Source organism: Giraffa tippelskirchi, chromosome 1 (genome assembly GCF_054371585.1).
Source record: "Giraffa tippelskirchi isolate mGirTip1 chromosome 1, T2T-mGirTip1v1.2.pri, whole genome shotgun sequence".
NCBI lineage: Eukaryota > Metazoa > Chordata > Mammalia > Artiodactyla > Giraffidae > Giraffa > Giraffa tippelskirchi.
In genome coordinates, this window is record NC_137275.1 from 158,952,273 (window position 1) to 158,969,329 (window position 17,057).

A 17,057-nucleotide genomic window follows, 5' to 3' on the forward strand; every position below is an offset into this window, starting at 1 on the left:
AAGCCCTGGAACTAGACACAGCCATTTCTCCAGACAGTCTGGGTTCCTCTTAGTGGAGAACAGTACTTAGAAACAATGATCTTGGTGATGGGAGGGCTTGTTGCTACTAGGTTGTCGATGTTTCTAGCCCTTTGTAGTGGACAGCACTCAGAAATACATATTTCATAGTAAGAGACAAATAGATAATGAGTTCATACTGATGTTTCCTGTCTAATTTTCTATTATTGTAAAATATTCATAATAAATTTTACCATATAAACCATTTTTAAATGTAGAGCTTTGTGACATTAAGTACATCCACATTGTTCTGCAAACATCACCACCATCCTTCTCCAGGGCTTTCTCATCTTCCTAAACTGAAACTCTGTACCCATTAAATACTGACTCCCCACTCCTTTTTCCTCCAACTTCTGGAAACCACCATTCTGCTTTCTACATCTATGAAATTCTTTTCCTTCTGTGACTGGTTTATTTCACTTATCATAATGTCCTCAAGGGTCATCCATGTTGTGGCATGTAATTCCTTACTTTTTAAGGGAGAATTGTATATACTCTGTATGTATATATCATGTATTATTTATCCATTCATTCATTCATTGATGAACACTTGGGTTGTTTCCATCTTCTGGCAATTGTGAATAATACTGCTATGAAAATGGGTGTGTAAATACCTGTTTGAGTCCCTGTTTTCAATTCTTCTGTGTTATGTACCCAGAAGTAGAATTGCTGGATCATATGGTAATTCTGTATTTAATATTTTAAGGAACTGCCATACTGTTTTTACACTGACTGCACCATTTTACATTCCAACAAGCAAAGCACAAGGGTTCCAGTTTCTCCACATTGTCATCAATAATTGTTGTCTTAATAGTAGGTATCCTAATGGATGTGAATCAATTTAAATTTAAGATTAGATAGTTTGGATTAAACTTCTTTGATTTTACTTTGAAAAGCATAGTTCCTAAAGACATGAACTGAAGTGTTTATTTCCTAATCATACTATATATAAAATAGTTTTTTTTTTTTTAAGTGTCAGTATTACTTCTGATAATAAGATCACTGAGTGCACCTTAAGAGTTCTTTGTGGTTCTTTTGTTACCAGAACCTTCCCTGGTGGCTCAGATAGTAAAGAATCTGCCTGCAGTGCAGGAGACCCAGGTTTGATCCCTGGGTTGGGAAGATCCCTGGATTGGGATCCCTTGGAGAAGGGAATGCTTACCCACTCCAGTATTGTTGCCTGGAGAATTCTGTGGACAGAGGAGCCTGGCGGGTTATAGTTCATGGGGTTGCAAAGAGTCAGACATGACTGAGTGACTAACACTTTCACTTTCACATTTTTCATATATAACACAAGGGATGTATAGTCAAATCTCTATGTTTGAAAGTCACTCAGCAAACATAACTAAACAGAAAACAGAGTCATAGACACAGAGAATAAACAGGTGGTTCTTTGGGGGTGGAGGGTTGAGAGAAATAGATGAGAGAGATTAAGAGGTACAAACTTTAAGTTACAAAATAAATGAGTCACAGGTATGAAATGTACAGTATGTGGAATATAGTTAATAATTATGCATATCTTTGGTGACTGATGACAGCTGTTCTTATCATGGGGGTCACTTTGAAATGTATAGAAATATCAAATTACTATGTTGGGTACTAGGAATTAACATAGTGTCATGGGTCAGTCATATGTCAAAAACAAACTCATGCAAAAAGAGATCAGATTTGTGATTACTGGGGGTAAAGGAAAAGGGATTGGATGAAGGTAGTCAAAAGGTACAAACTACCAGTTATAAGTACAACATGATCAATATAATTAACACTGTTGTATGTTATATATGAAAGTAGGTAAGAGGGTAAATCCTAAGAGCTCTCATCATAAGGAAAAATTTTTTTTTTCTATTTCTTTAATGTTGTATCTGTATGAGATGATGGATGTTCACTGAAGTTATTATAGACATCATTTCATGATGTGTGTAAGTCAAATCAGGATGCTATACATCTGAAACTTACACTTTGTATAAATTATACCTCAATAAAGCTAGAATGAAAGAAAGAATCTATGGGTCGAATTCCAAAGAAAATGGCCTCAGAGTCAAAAATAATAAAACAGCACAACACTGAACACACTAAATGCCACTGAACTATATACTTTAAAATGGTTAATTGTATATTATTTGAATTTTACCTGAATAAAAAAAATTGAATTAAAAAAAGTCACTTGAAATAATTGTTTTCCCTGTGTGGTTATGCCATCAATTTGATATGCAGTTAGAACCATAGGTTTCCATTTGCTTTCAATTAAAATTTTTTTGGCTGCAACACATAGCATGAAGGATCTTAGCTCCCCAACCAGGGATGAAACCTGCAATCCCAACCACTGGACCACCAGGAAAGTCCATTTTCAAATTTTAGAAATTGGTTTTAAAAATTTCAGTAATTTTTTAAAGTATGTGAAACTTTTACTCAGTTCAGTCAAACTGTAAAACAGCACAGTCAGACAATTCGCATGTTCATCTCCCCTCTCCTTTACTCCCCTGCCTCCCAACATATGTAACAGTTAGCAGATAGCTCCTACAGTTTAGTTTATCCTTTAGTTGCTTCTTTTTAGGAAATAGAAAGAAATGTTTATATTCACACTCTCCTTCCCTTTATTATGCAAAGGTGACATTTTACAAGCCCTGTTCTGGGCCTCTCTTTTTTTTTTTCATTTATCCTGATGCTCACCCAGTGTTATATACAGAGATTTTCCTTGTTCCTTTTTCTGTTCAATACTCCTTTGTGTAGTTCTTATTATAAAGAAATCTTCCTCATTCCTTTGAACTGCTATGGAATACTATACTGTATGAATAAATCTATAGTTTATTTAACAAACTTCCTACAACTACTATGGAGAACCATATGGAGGTTCCTCAAAAAACTAGAAACAGAGCTCCTATATGATCCTGCAGTCCCACTCCTGGGTGTATATCTGGAGAAAACCATAATTCAAAAAGATACATGCAACCCAGTGTTCATTGCGGAGAAGGCAATGACAACCCACTCCAGTACTCTTGCCTGGAAAACCCCATGGACGGAGGAGCCTGGTAGGCTGCAGCTCATGGGGTCGCTGAGAGTCCGACATGACTGAGCGCCTTGACTTTCACTTTTCACTTTCATGCATTGAAGAAGGAAATGGCAACCCACTCCAGTGTTCTTGCCTGCAGAATCCTAGGGACGGGGGAGCCTGGTGGGCTGCTGTCTATGGGGTCGCACAGAGTCGGACACAACTGAAGCGACTTAGCAGCAGCAGCACCGGTGTTCATTGCCGCACTGTTTACAATAGCCAAGACATGGAAGCAAGCTAAATGTCCGTCAACAGATGAGTGGATAAAGATGTGATAATATATGTGAATTAAAGTGAAGTCGCTCAGTTGTGTCCGACTCTTTGCGACCCCATGGACTGTAGCCTGCCAGGCTCCTTCGTCCATGGAATTTTCCAGGCAAGAATACTGGAGGGGGTTGCCATTTCCTTCTCCAGGGGATCTTCCCAACCCAGGGATGGAACCTGGGTCTCCCAATATATGTGGATATATATTATCTAATTTAATAGATGCATATTGTTAGATTAAACTTGCTAATATTAAGTTTTACATCTGTGTTATGAGGGATAATGTTTTGTAATTCGATTTTAATGTGTTTGATTTTGGAATCAGGGTAGTACTGGCCTTATATTATAAAATGATTTAGTGTTTCTTCCTTTTCTATGTTCTCAAAAAGTATGCTTGGATTGATGTTATTATTTCCCCTTAAAAGGTAGAATTCACCTGTGAAGTCGTCTGGACCGAGAATTTCTTTGTATTAATTGTTAACTACAAATTCAGTTTCTTTAATGGATGTTGGGCTATTGAAGTTTTCTATTTCTTTTTGGGTCAGTTTTTGATATGTGTCTTTTAATGAATGTGTCCATTTCATCTGTGTTGTCACATTAATAGTTGTCTGTAGCATACCATTAATGTCTTTTAGGTCTGTTTGATGTCCTCTGTTGTACTCCTCACATTGGTAATTTGTGTTTTCATATGTTTCTTGATTAGTCTGGGTAGGAACTTACAAATTTTATCAGTACCACTCTGATAGAACCAGCTTTTGGATTCCCTGATTTTCTAGACTCTTTTTCTGGTTGGTAGGCCACATTTTTGGGGTTCCCTTATCTCTGATCTTGTACTCTAAAGTTCTGGCTGCTAAGGCAATTTTCTTATGATGTCAGTAGACTTACTGCCTTTAAATAGATTTCATTTTGTCTTTTTTCTGGCTTTTCAAGTTGTTCTCACCAGGAGTACGTGTTAATACTTCATTATAGCAAGAAGCAGAATTGTGAGAGAAATAATTGCAGGTGGCTAGTATTATAGGAAAAGTGCTGATTTGGAAGCAGGATTCTTATGTTCAAGACTTCTCTATTGCTTACTGATACTGCTATTAATAACCTTGGACAAATCAAATTAACGGTTTTAGTTTCCTTGTCTGTAACGTGGAGATAACAATAATATCTTACATCACAGTGCTTCTGTAAGTATTAAGTAAAGTAATATGAAGTGAAACTGTTTTATGAACTATGAAAAATTTCATGAATATAGCATGGCTCATATTTAATTTGTACAAATATGGATGCTTTGGAGGTGGAGACTGAGTCTTTTTGATCATGATTCTTCAATACCTGGCACAGTTCCTGGAACATATTTTGGCTTTTAATGAATCTGTGTTAAGCTCAGCTGAAGCTATTTACATGAATAGTTACAATTCTCACATGATTCGATAAATTCATACTGTATACCCATAGTTATTGGCAACACCTGAATTAATCTGGATCTGGCTGAATTATTATTTATTATTGTTATTTAGACTAAAAATGTGTACAGTATCATGTATCAATTTCTTGTGTTATTCTTACAGGATTATCCTTTTTCTGGCCACAAACAGAAATATGTGCTGAAAGATCAATAAGTAGTGGGAAATCCCCAAGGGTTGTCTCATAGGAGGACGAGGTGAAAAGATGCCCAGTTTCTAGTAATGCTGTAGGTTGAGTGTGCAAATATAAAGGAGGTTCCTAAGTGATGTGTCACTAAAGCTTATAAGCTCTTACCTTGCCACCACATTCCTTTATAGTTTCTGCATGTGGGTCTGTTGTTTGGAGGAATTTAACTATACCACCTACAGAAGACAGGTTTGTGTGTTATCTTAATACCATTTCTAGGTCCCCCATGGCCCTCTTCCCCCAAACACACGTTCATATCTCACCAGTTTTAAATTCAGATGTGAAGTTTATTCAGGCTAGATCACTGTTTCCTCAGCTCCAAGATTCTTCACGTGTGTGTGTGTGTGTGTGTGTGTGTGTGTTAGTCGCTTAGTCGTGTCCGACTCTTTGCAACCCCGTAGACCGCAGTCCACCAGGCCCCTCTATCCATGGGATTCTCCAGGCAAGAACACTGGAGTGGGTTGCCATTTCCTTCTCCAAAAGAAACTATAGAAAGAAAGAAAGTGAAGTCATTCAGTCATGTCCGAATCTTTGCAACTCCATGGACTGTAGCCTACCAGGCTCCTCTGTCCATGGGATTTTCCAGGCAAGAGTACTGGAGTGGGGTGCCATTGCCTTCTCCGATACCACCTACAGAAGACAGGTTTGTGTGTTATCTTAATACCATTTCTAGGTCCCCCATGGCCCTCTTCCCCCAAACATGCGTTCATATCTCACCAGTTTTAAATTCAGATGTGAAGTTTATTCAGGCTAGATCAGTGTTTCCTCAGCTCCAAGATTCTTCACGTGTGTGTGTGTGTGTGTGTATGTTAGTCGCTTAGTCGTGTCCGACTCTTTGCAACCCCATAGACCGCAGTCCACCAGGCCCCTCTATCCCTAGGTTTCTCCAGGCAAGAACGCTGGAGTGGGTTGTCATTTCCTTCTCCATACCACCTCATAATTCTTATCCACATCTCTGTACCACTTACATTATTTGCCTAAGATTTTCTTTGAACTAATTTTCTTTTTCCTAAATGAATGTATTTTAAAAGAAAATTATCACTGTTGCATATTGAAAATCAATACCCCCCTGAAAAAGAAAATCAATACCACTTTCCAAGATTATGGTATAAATTAAAAAATGATGAAAACAAAACAATTTTATAAAGTGCTACAAAGAGATCATTGCCTATTGAAGACTCTGAGTTCTGGGCTTGCTGTCTTTTAGGGATATACTGGCTTAAATTGTCTCTAAGATGTCTGATTTCAGCTTTCAACATCTATGGTGTTCCAAATTCTTCTCTTCCTACTATTTGTGGATTTCCTCCCTCAGTTCTCACTCATGCACACTGTCTCTGCTTACCTCATGTAGAAATGATTCCTTTTTACCAATGACTGCCGGCATTTTTAGTGTTGAGAGTCAAAAAAATAAAAAATAAAAAACTCAGGAATTCTATGTAAGAAATAGAAAAAGGGGGGAAATTGTGAAAAGCAGGAAGTGATTAGGAGAAAGTGACTCAGACAAAAGCCCTGCTTCCTTGACCTAGAATAGTTTCCTCTATTTTCCCAAACATTTTTTTTTTCATTTCCCTGTACTTCCACTTTGAGGTTAGAATTAAAATAAGCATATTCTAAAAAGACAGATGCTTCTAGCAGGATTAAGAAGCCATCACTCATTTTCACCTTACTGTAAAATAACCCAATTCACTGATTTCCTTAATACTTGAAATTACCTACATTGAAGGAAAAGGAATGAAATAATTTTGATGAGTGCTGTATTTGGAAAACTAGGGGAGTGTAAGAGGAGAAAGGGTTGAGAAGGCATGGAGAAGTGAAGTGAAGTCGCTCAGTTGTGTCTGACTCTTTGTGACCCCATGGACTGTAGCCTGCCAGGCTCCTCAGTCCATGGGATTTTCCAGGTAAGAATACTGGAGTGGGTTGCCATTTCCTTCTCCAGGGGATCTTCCCAACCCAGGGATCGAACCCAGGTCTCCTGCATTGCAGGCAGATTCTTTACCATCTGAGCCACCAGGGAAGCCCACCAGGGAAGGCCTGGAGAGATAGCAGGTAAATAGAAGAAGGTGAGAAAACCTCAAAGAAAAGTTTAGCATAGTTTAAAAATTTCTTTCCCCTCCTTCTTATCCTATCATCTTAATTTCTGTTTTAGAGACTCACACATTATATTAGTATGGAAAATTATACAGTTCAGCTGCTTCTTAGGTGAATTCAACTTCATAGGCTAGGATTCTCCCCAACATTAGTAAAACTGTTTCTAAGAGAAAATGTATTCTGCATTTTGTGACAGTAATTCATAACCCGAGAACTGTACACTGTTCCACTTACAGTGGGTAATTAAGAAATGTTATTTCTACTGTCTGCCTTTGTAAATCTCAAGTGGGACAGAAAATGTCAGGGAGATTATTAATATGACATGGATTTTCCCAAGGGAACAGTTCAATTTTACTTATAGTGTCTTTGTGTATTTTAGGTCCTCTATTAAGTTTATCCGGAGAAGGAAATGGCAACCCACTCCAGTACTCTTGCCTGGAAAATCCCATGGACGGAGGAGCCTGGTAGGCTGCAGTCCATGGGTTTGCTAAGGGTCGGACACGACTGAGCAACTTCACTTTCACTTTTCACTTTGATGCATTGGAGAAGGAAATGGCAACCCACTCCAGTGTTCTTGCCTGGAGAATCCCAGGGACGGGGGAGCCTGGTGGGCTGCCGTCTGTGGGGTCGCACGGAGTCGGACACGACTGAAGTGACTTAGCAGCAGCAGCATTAAGTTTATCACTCTTAAGTACAGTGGTTCTTCTGATGACTTCCAGGCAGGTTCTCAGTCAGACCTTTTCAAACTATCTGTGGTGAAGGATGAGGATGGGTGTGTGTATGTGTGTGTGTGTGTGTGTGTGTGTGTGTGTATGATCTGTGCAAGACGAATCTTAGTAGGCAGCTTGTGCTACATATGACTCACTACATTAGTCTGACAATGCACATACTGTTCCATTACCTCACTCAACAAGACAGCTTGACCAACCTTTAGCTTGGATGTTCTGATAATGTCAAATTGCTCTAAGAGCTTCTAAACACACTCTTAATTTCTAGGCTTACCTCATTGAAGACTGCTGAAAGAAAGTTCACAGATCACACTTTGAGTGGTCTGGTCTAGTATGTGTTTTCTGAGAGTACCTCTTATAAAATGACAAGAGACCTCTTCAGCTGTGGGGGCTTTCCATGTAGCTCAGTGGTAAAGAATCCTCCTGGTAATGCAGGAGACATGGGAGACTCGGGTTTGATCCCTGGGTCAGGAAGATCCCCTGGAGTAGGAAATGGCAACCCAGTCCAGTATTCTTGCCTGGAAAATTCCATGGACAGAGGAGCCTGGCAGGCTAGAAGTCCATGGTGTCTCAAAGAGTCAGACATGACTGAGCACACATCACCACCACCATTTCAGCCCTGGGGAGTCCTTCTATTGACCTAAAATATATGTAGTATTAACAGTGTGGTCCATCGACAAAAATAAGAATTACTGCTTTGTAACATGAATTTTCCAACTCACTTGGCATATTCTTGTTGCTATTCTCATTTTTTAAAAACTACCAGAAAATTAGAAACCTAGAGAGCTTGAAGATCTTATTATAATTTTTTGCCAATTATTGTAATATTTATATTTTACAAACATATAAAATAATTTATAAATCACTTTCTGTCAGGTTAAATTAATGCTGCAGTAACAAATGATCCCTGAAATCTCAGACCTTTATAACAATAAACATTTATTTCTTGTTCGTGCTGTATATCCATCAGGGGTCCTTTTCAGCTCAGCTCCAATTTGTCTTCATTTTAGGACTCACAGTAAGAGAGCAGTCTAGTGCTGGTCTTATGGTCAGGGAGAGAGAAGATGGCAGCTATGTGACGGCTCTTAAAGCTTTACCCAAACGGTACACATTACTGTCTCTCATATTTCAGTGGCCAAAGCAAGTCACACGACCAGGCCTGAAGCCAATGGGTCAGGGATGTACAGCCTTCCAGAGGGAAGGGCCTGGAAGGAGGGGCAGCAAAGAATTCAAACTCGTAACACTTATGATACACACTGTAAAAATCTGAATGACAGTTGGGGAAAGAACAGAGAGGCATTTCAAAGTATGGGGAATCTACTCCATAACTAAAGGAGATAAAATTACTTTTACTAATTTTAGTAACAGTTTGAGAACAGTTTGCTCTTTTTTTCTAGCTTTATTGAGATATAGCTGACACATAATGTATGTTAAGTTATACAATGTAATGATTTGATATATGTATGTATTGTGAAATGATTACCACAATTTTGGTTTAGGTATCTATTGCAATACATAGTTAATAATATTTTCTGTATGTGGTGGGAACTTTTAAGATTTACTCTCTGAGCAGCTTTCAAATACACAATAAAGTTTTGTTAGCTGTAGTTAATCATACTGTACATTACATCCCCTGAACTTATTCATCTTAAAACTGAAAGTTTGGGGACTTCCCTGGTGGTCCAGTGGCTAAGACTGCACTCCCAATGCAGGGAGCCGGGGTTCGCTCCCTCATCAGGGAACTAGGTCCCACATGCCACAGCTGTTTATATGAGTTCAGTTTTTTTAAGATTCCATGTAAAAGTTAGATCACACATTTTTTGTACTTCTTTGTCTGACTTATTTCACTTAGCGTAATGCCCTCAAGACTCATCCATGTTTTCACAAGTGGCAGGATTTTCTTTCTCGTGGCTGAATAATATTCCATTGTATATAGACATATATACACCACATTTTCTTTATTCATCCATTGGTGGACATTTAGGCTGTTTTCATGTTTTGGCTATTGTAAATAATGCTGCAGTGAATCTGGGGTACACATATCTTTTCTAGAGAGTGATTTCATTTCTGTTGGATACATCCCAAAAGTGGGATTGCTGGATTGTATAGTAGTTACATTTTTAATTTCTTAAGGAACTTCCATACTGTTTTCCATAGTGGCTGCATCAGTTTGCATTCCTACCAACTGTGTCTGAGTGTTCCCTTTTCTCTATATCCTCCTCAGCATTTGTTACCTCTTGTCTTTTTGATAATAGCTATCCTAACAGGTCTGTGGTGATATCTCCTTGTGGTTTTGACTTGTATTTCCCTGATGACTAGTGACGTTGAGCACCTTTTCATGTAGGTGCTGAATGGTCATCTGAATATCTTCTTTGGAAAAATGTTTATTCAGAGTATTTGCCCATTTAAAATTGGATTATTTGTTCTTTTTGTTACTGAATTCTATGAGTTCCTTATATATTTGGATATTAACCTCTTATCAGGTGTGTGGTTTGTGAATATTTTCTACCATTCTATAGGTTGCTTTTTCATTAAATTTTTTTTTAATTTATTGTTTTATTTATCTATTTTTGGATGCACTGGGTCTTTGTTGCTGCATGGGTTTTTCTCTAGTTGGACCAAAGGGGGCTACTCTTCAGCTGTGGTGGCTTCTCTTGTGGAGCATGGGCTCTAGGGCATGTGGGGCTCAGTGGCTGCAGCACATGGGCTCAGCAGTTGCAGCTCCCATGCTCCAGAGCACGGGCTCAGGAGTTGTGGTGCATGGGCTTAGTTGCCTCACAGCACTGGGGAATCGTCCCAGATCAGGAATTGAACCCTTGTTTCCTGAATCGACAGGTGAACTCTTTACCACTGAGCCACTAGGGAAGCTCTGCTTTTTCATTTTGTTGATTGTTTCTTTTTTTCTGTGCAGGAGCTTTTTAGTTTGATGTGTGGAAGTGTTAGTCACTCAGCTGTGTCCAACTGTTTGCGACCCCATGGACTGTAGCCTGCCAGGGTTCTCTGTCCAAGGGATTCTCCAGGCAAGAATACTGGAGTGGGTAGCCATTTCCATCTCTAGGGGTTCATCCTGATCCAAGAATCAAACCTGGGTCTCCTGCATTATGAGAAGATTCTTTACCATCTGAGCCAAAGTAAGGAATCCCTTAGTTTGATGTAGTTCCACTGGTTTATTTTTGTTTTCATTACTTGTGCTTTGGTGTCATATCCATATTCATGTTCTGAAACTTGTCAGAGAATTCCTGCTTTGGTAAAATAAGAGGATATCTGCAATTCCCGAGAAGAAGTCAGACAGGTCTTAGGAGTTCTTAAAAATTATTAATTCTCTGAAGACAGGAACAAAATGTCCTTAAACCTTTCTTAAAATAGGGCTCATTTCATATCAGAGAATTAAGTCTCCTTAAGTACGTAACATACAGCCAGGGAGTAATTGGGCTCACATGGGGCTAGTGCTTTTCAAGATCCTCTTTTTATTTTTAAAAGACTTCACTTTGGAAATGCCTTGTCAGAAGTAGAAAGAAAGAACAAGGACAAATCCCCAGTGCATGTAGAGGATCCTTCTTTTTTTTTTTAGCTTTCATTGTCTTTCACTCTTATTGATTTATATTACTAGTAAATGCAGTGGTTTGCAGTTTAACGAGCAGTTTACTATTAAGTTGTATGATTTAGGAGGGGGGCATAAAATTTAACCTTTTTCCTTATAGTCCAATGTGGAACATATTACATACCTCTCTATCTGCCCCCCTAACTAGGCACACATTTATGAATATATATTGTACATATATCTGTTCATATACACATGTACATGTATATACATGTATTTATATATAAGAATAACATATACATAAATAATACATTGTACGTAAATGAAATGAACTCCTTTATTTGCCTCTTCCCTTTCCCTCCTTGCCAATGATGTCTTTTTTTTTTCTTTTTCTTGTCTTTAGCTTTCTTGTCCTTTTTTACTATCTTCCTTCTTTCTTGCTTTCTTTATGCTACCCTTGGGATGGCTTTTTCAACTTTTTGTTTTGACAGCTATTAGAAGTACCTTTTTCTAAGAGCTCCCAATGTTTAAACTTGGGAGGAAGAGTTGTGCTTCTTCTAGCCAGAACATCCAGCTATATTTGTCTGCAATATATATGCCCAGCTTCTTCATGGGGCACAGTGTGGCCAGGGATTGATGCCTGAAGATGGGCCACCGGAGTGTGCCCTTCTGTTTTGACATCATAAGGGTAACCCATCATGCTTGTTGTGGTAAGCTATCATGTCTGTATAGAAGTTACAGGATGTGCAGAGTTCATTCATCACAGTCTTGTTTTTTTGATCTGATTTTGACACCAGTTCTATAAAGTGGGAATGCCAATGCCATTTTATAATTAAAGGTTAAGTTTCAGACCCAACATTGGGGAGATCCTTAGTGACCTCTTCTTCCTCCTTCCTGATTCCTTTCTCAATCTACACATAAATCTTAGGTGTCCATGTTCCTACATGACAGCCTGAGAACCCCCAACATTGATCAACATACCACTAACCTATAATGTTATCCTTCCTCTTGGTCATAGTTTATTGGTCTAAAGGTGAATGCTGGATCTGAACCATATTTATTAGTCGGGGTTCATCTTTAGGATTTTAAAAACTAGAACTGAAAATTCAGCACCTCTTCCATGGCACAAGTTTTCAGAGGATTTGTCTCCATCATTTCACTGAAAATAGCTCTTATCAAAGTCACCTATGAGCCCCTATGGTCCTGTTAGGTGGTCAGTTCTCAAGCCTCATTTCTCTCGACCATACAGCAGCTTTCAGCATGTTCAATCACTTCTTCCTCCTCTGTTTTCTCCAGATGGCTTATGGGATGCCATTCTCTCTTGCTTCTCCTCCTACCTTGGTAGCTATTCCTTCTGGGCCTTCTTTGCAGGCTTGTTCCAAGCTCTCAATCTCTTAACAGTTAAAGAGGTCTGGGGCTTAGTCTTCAGGCTCCTTCTACTCTCTCCTAGGCTACATTTGGTTCTCTCCACCTTTACCTCCACATCCAATACTTTAGCATATCATGTTGACTAACTGCCTTCAAAATATATTCAGCATATGACCATTTCTCACCAACTGTACTGCATTATCTCTTATCTAGATTATTGAAATAGCCTCCTAAATAGGCCCTCTGCCTTCGCTTTCCTCCCCTACAATTTAATCTCCATGCAGCAGCCAGAGTGGTTCTACTCAAACATAAATCAGCTCCTTTCACTTCTCAGCTCAATATTTTCCAGTGATTTTCCATCTCAGAGTAAACACCCAGAGTAAACATAGTGATCTTGTATCTATTAATATATGATCTGGCTATTGTTCCCTTTCCGATCTTGTCTCTTAGCACTCTTCTTTTCTCCCAGTTCTACTCCAGTACACTGGCCCCTTGTTTGCCCTTGAACATGTCAAGTGTATGTTCCCACTTAGGGGTCTTTGTATTTGCTGTTACACCAGATATTCTTTTTCCTTTCTCCCTAACTTCATGGTTTGTTCAAATATAACCAAACAGTAGAAGACTTTCCCTGACCACTTTTATGAAATAACACACCACCACTACCGCTGCAGCCACTCAGTATTCCCTAACCTCTTATGCTGATTATTGTTCTCTATAACAGTTAATACTACCTTGTATATTATTTGTACATATGTCTGTTCTGCGACTTTCTCCACTCGACAAGTACACGAGCTCCCTGAGGGCAGACATTTTCCTTGCCGTTACTATTTCCCTAGTGCCTAGAACAATGCCTGCTCAGTCAGGCTCAAAGGCAACAGCTATTGAGTGAATATATAAATGTAACAGTCTAGATCTGAGAAAGGCAGAGAAAACCAATCTGAAAAAAAAAAGAGAATGAAGCTAGCTTGCTGGGAGGAGCAGAGACCAGGTGAAAGGTGAGTCCTGGCTGAGCCTGAGTCACTGATTGTTCCAGGTGCTCAGGTGCATTTCTGATCTCCTGCAGCTTGGTGGGTCAGCTCTCCCATGTAATGTATGGTCTTTAGTGTTTAAGTGGCCTTGAGTTGAGTTTCTGTATCTATCAGAGTCCTAACAAGTCCGCCACAGTCATATGCACAGAAGGAGCTATAGGGCCAGAATCCAGAGCTTGGATTTTTAGTCCAGCATCATACAGGCATTTCTGCAGTTCAAAGCCCTTACGTGATTACAGGGCCAAAGATATAAGTGCCAAAATCCACTTGAAACAAGGACATAGAAATTGTCAAATGTGAATGACTTTCTGCTAAACTTGCTAAATATCTGCTTTTCTCCTACAGAAAATGCAATCGATTTCCTTATAAATGTACATTTTCAGGATCTGAAAACGTACAAGCAAACACATCGTCTTTGAGTGCTCCATAATTGATTGATATATAATGTTAAAGAATAGACTTAAACATTAATTGCATGAATGACTGGATAAATACTCCAATGTTAGATTGGAAGGAATGTAAGAGGCAGTTTCACCCATTCAGAGAAATATGATTGACCCAGGATAGCTTGCTCAGTGACAGAACTAGAACTGGAACCCTACTATCCCAAGTCTGACCCTCTACCAGCCTCTTACTACACTAGATGCCTCATTCTTCTCCTCTCCCTTGTCCTTCCACTCCTATTCTGTTCACTAAGGTTACATATAGCTATGTAAATTCTATTAATAATCTCTCCATCAACAAATTGTGGCTAATGCTATTTAGTTGTCTGTAAAGAATGTGGTGACAGATTTTAAATGAACTCAGGGTAACTGAAGACTGTGAGATGGAAGGGAATCTCACACAAGCTGTGAATGAAATATAAATCAATCGAAACTCAGCAATTTATGGGCTCACCCATGTGGAAGAACAATAACTTTAGAATATGTCACAAAGGCAGATTTAAGGAGTAGATTTTTTAATATTTCTATTTTAGACTGAGAAATCGATTATTATCTCAGAGCTAATTCTACTTTGCACTATCTGCCCAGGACTCTGGAAAAAGGTATAAATTACCAAACAAAGTGGAAAAACACTAAATGCTGCTCAATTGTTGATAGTTTTGGTGAGGTGAATGGTATAAAAATAAGGAAGAGCTATATTATATTAAAAAGAAGAAAAAAATATTTATTGTCACACATGCACAGTTTTAGGTTATATGAAATCAGAGTTTCTTCAAATTTGGAAGATCCACTTTAGGATGCCAGCATGGAAATGTGTCACCTCCTACTATATGTCCTTTAAAAAAAGTTATTTATTTATTTGACTATGTTGGGTCTTCGTTGCTGTGTGGGGGCTTTCTTTAGTTGCAGCAAGCAGGGGCTACTCTTCATTGGTGCTCAGGGTTCTCATTGTGGTGGCTTTTCTTGTTTTAGAGCATGGGCTCCGTAGTTGTGGCACATGAGTTTAGTTGCCCTGAAGCATGTGAAATCTTCCTGGATCAGGGGTTGAACTCGTGTCTCCTGCGTTGGCAGGCAGATTCTTAATCACCAGACCACCAAGGAAGTCCTTATATGTCTTTTCTTGAGTAACCCTGCTTATATTGAAAGCATGGGAGAGAGAACCTAATATGCCCAGTCTGGGCCATATTACACCCGCTGACCAGAGGAGAGTAGGATATATGCCCTGCCAAAGGGGAAGGGTAGTTATCCAAAGCAGAAATGGAGATATATTTACCAAAATAAAAGGAGATGCATGCCAGAAAGGGAGAAATAACAGGTGTCCACTACTGTCCCCTAGATTTGTCCTTTTGCTCTTTCCCTCGGGTTACCATGTTATCATAATGTGTTGAGAAAGCAGGGTACAGGGCAAAGGGACCTGGATTTTAAGACTTAGATTTGACCTTCAGCTCTCTACAATCTTGAGCTAGTCATAATAACCTTTGTTTTTTCCATCTATAAAATTAGAGGTTTTTAACATGTTGCAAAGATTTCTTCCTATTTCAAATGATAAGACTACTGTGCAAACTTGGGTGCTGTCCATGGTTCTGCTAATTTAAAGTGAAATCTTTATAACTGTACTTCAAAGGCTTTATTTTGATAAATAAGCCAAACTTGAGTTTATTCTGATTAAACACCAGGAATCTGAAGGCAGACACGCAAGTAGTCACTCAGATTGGGACAATAGGGAGCCGTGGAAGAAATCTTAGACTGGGCATTAAGAGGATCTGGTGCAGTACTTATCTGTGTTTGTCTGGTATTCATTTACCTTTCTTCAGTTAACAACACCGCAGTTTTCCTTTGATCAGTCAGTCATCCCCCATCACGCCGTACGATTCAGATAGAGTTGACCTCTTTCTTTCTTCCCCCCTCCATTGACCCACCATTGTCACAGTGAGGGATCATAGTTCTCTGCAAGATCCCGAACTGGGCTGAATTAGATGAGAGCTCCGAAAGAGCTTTACTGACCACTATCAGTTAGGGAAAGCTTCACTACTTTGGAGGACAAACAGGACAGGAACAAAAGTGAAAACAAAATAAAAGTACAGGACTTGAACATAGAATACATTGGTCTCAGGTGCTAAAGAGACAAGGGGTGGATTGCTTTATACATCAAAAGGAGAGATAAGGTCACTTGAGTCCTTGAGGAGGGTGTCCTCACGAAGTCATCCATTGGAGAGAAGATAAAAGCATCTGTTCAAGCAGATCAGCAGTACTTTGAATCAAAGATCAGTCAAAAAGCAGAGTGAAATTCAGCAAGGGTGATCAGTGGTCACATTGGAGTAAGAATGAAGAGTTTAATTTCTCAGCATTAGCTGAGATTTTGATTGGAACAGCAGACATAAAACAAGTACTTTCCATGCTGCTGCTGCTAAGTTGCTTCAGTCGTGTCTGACTCTGTGCGACCCCATAGATGGCAGCCCACCAGGCTCCGCCGTCCCTGGGATTCTCCAGGCAAGAATACTGGAGTGGGTCGCCATTTCCTTCTCCAGTGCATGAAAGGGACAAGTGAAAGTGAAGTCGCTCAGTCGTGTCCGACTCTTAGCGACCCCATGGACTGTAGCCTACCAGGCTTCTCCGTCCATGGGATTTTCCAGGCAAGAGTACTGGAGTGGGGTGCCATTGCCTTCTCCAGTACTTTCCCTACTGTGAGGTAAATGCAAGGATATGTCCAAGACACTGTAGAAATATAATGGATGGACATATTGTGTGGTATTGTGATGAGGTTGTTCAGAGATTAGTTCTCATTAGAAAGATAAGATGCACAGTAATATGGGAGAATGATTCATTGCAGGCATAAAGTACAGCACAAGC

The 17,057-nt window shown here is 39.3% G+C and overlaps 1 protein-coding gene across 1 annotated transcript in view; it reads left to right on the forward strand.

Annotated features, from left to right (window-relative positions):
- Nucleotides 1-17,057, forward strand: part of GLIS3 (GLIS family zinc finger 3) — a 674,355-nt gene that overhangs the window by 8,789 nt on the left and 648,509 nt on the right. The gene's annotated exons all lie outside the window — the stretch shown is intronic.